This window comes from Pygoscelis adeliae, unplaced genomic scaffold (assembly GCF_000699105.1).
Source record: "Pygoscelis adeliae isolate BGI_AS28 unplaced genomic scaffold, ASM69910v1 Scaffold38, whole genome shotgun sequence".
NCBI lineage: Eukaryota > Metazoa > Chordata > Aves > Sphenisciformes > Spheniscidae > Pygoscelis > Pygoscelis adeliae.
The window spans coordinates 11,733,631-11,734,302 of NW_008825614.1; the positions used below are offsets into that span (position 1 = coordinate 11,733,631).

Below are 672 nucleotides of genomic sequence, written 5' to 3' on the forward strand. Positions count from 1 at the left end.
TACAGAGCCACCCCGCCGCCTCTCCTTCCTCTCCTGTCCCTTCTGAAGAGTCTATAGCCATCCATTGCAGCACTCCAATCGTGAGAGTCACCCCACCACGTTTCTGTGATGGCGACTAAGTCATACCTCTCCCGCTGCACGATGGCTTCCAGCTCCTCCTGCTTGCCGCCCATGCTGCGTGCATTGGTGTAGATGCACTTGAGCTGGGCTATCGATTTCACCCCCGGCATCGGCATGCCACCCCTCGGCTCATCTCTAGCGAGCCCGGTTTTGTCCCCTTCCCCCTTCGAACCTAGTTTAAAGCCCTCTCAATGAGCCCTGCCAATTCGTAAGCAATGACCCTTTTCCCCCTGCGAGACAGCTGGACTCCATCTGTCGCCAGCAGGCCCGGTGCCGTGTAAACCTCCCCGTGATCAAAAAAGCCAAAATTCCTCCGACGGCACCAGCCCCTGAGCCACGTGTTGATCAGGTGTGCTTTCCTGTTCCTTTCAGTATTCTTCCCTGCCACTGTAGGGATTGAGGAAAACACGACCTGTGCTCCTGATCCTTCAACCAGTCGCCCCAGTGCCCTGAGGTCCCTTTTGATCACTGCAGGACTTCTCTCTGCCACCTCATCGCTGCCAGCCTGTATAACCAACAGTGGGTAGTAATCGGAAGGCCATTAAGGCCATA

The 672-nt window shown here is 56.1% G+C and overlaps 1 protein-coding gene across 1 annotated transcript in view; it reads left to right on the top strand.

Moving 5' to 3' along the window:
• KIAA1551 (KIAA1551 ortholog) overlaps window positions 1–672 on the top strand; it is a 12,363-nt gene that overhangs the window by 10,077 nt on the left and 1,614 nt on the right. The gene's annotated exons all lie outside the window — the stretch shown is intronic.